General features: G+C 43.2%; 1 non-coding gene across 1 annotated transcript; it reads right to left on the bottom strand.

The window, feature by feature from the left end:
* Positions 1 to 326: 326 nt before the first annotated feature.
* Positions 327 to 433, bottom strand: LOC148847343 (small nucleolar RNA R71). Its single transcript, XR_016101518.1, has one exon. It is a non-coding gene; the product is annotated as a small nucleolar RNA R71 (small nucleolar RNA).

Genomic DNA, 433 nt, shown 5'->3' with positions numbered 1-433 from the left:
CTGTCTCCAGCATTATCAGGCCAACTATTGCTGCCAATAACTTCGAAATTAAACCGGCCATAATCCTAATGATACAAAATACGGTTCAGTTTTGTGGTATGGCCCATGAGGATCCGAATGCCCATATTGCTAACTTCTTGGAAATCTGTGACACCTTCAAACACAATGGGGTAAGTGATGATGCCATCCGGCTGAGGTTATTCCCATTTTCTTTGAAGGATAAAGCCAAAGCTTGGTTGAACTCATTACCGGCAGGATCTATAGCCACATGGGACGAAATGGCCAGCCGTTTTCTCTCTAAATATTTTCCCCCTTCTAAAACTGCTAAAATGAGGAATGACATCACTACTTTTTTCCAGCAAGAGGGGGAATCTTTATATGAGTCATGGGAACGATACAAGGAGCTGTTAAGGAGAGTTCCTCACCATGGCCT

Source organism: Nelumbo lutea, chromosome 6 (assembly GCF_056320005.1).
Source record: "Nelumbo lutea isolate HS-2025 chromosome 6, American lotus-T2T, whole genome shotgun sequence".
Classification (NCBI taxonomy): domain Eukaryota; kingdom Viridiplantae; phylum Streptophyta; class Magnoliopsida; order Proteales; family Nelumbonaceae; genus Nelumbo; species Nelumbo lutea.
The sequence above is the reverse complement of the archived record's forward strand: the minus strand, read 5'-3'. Positions and strand labels throughout refer to the sequence as shown.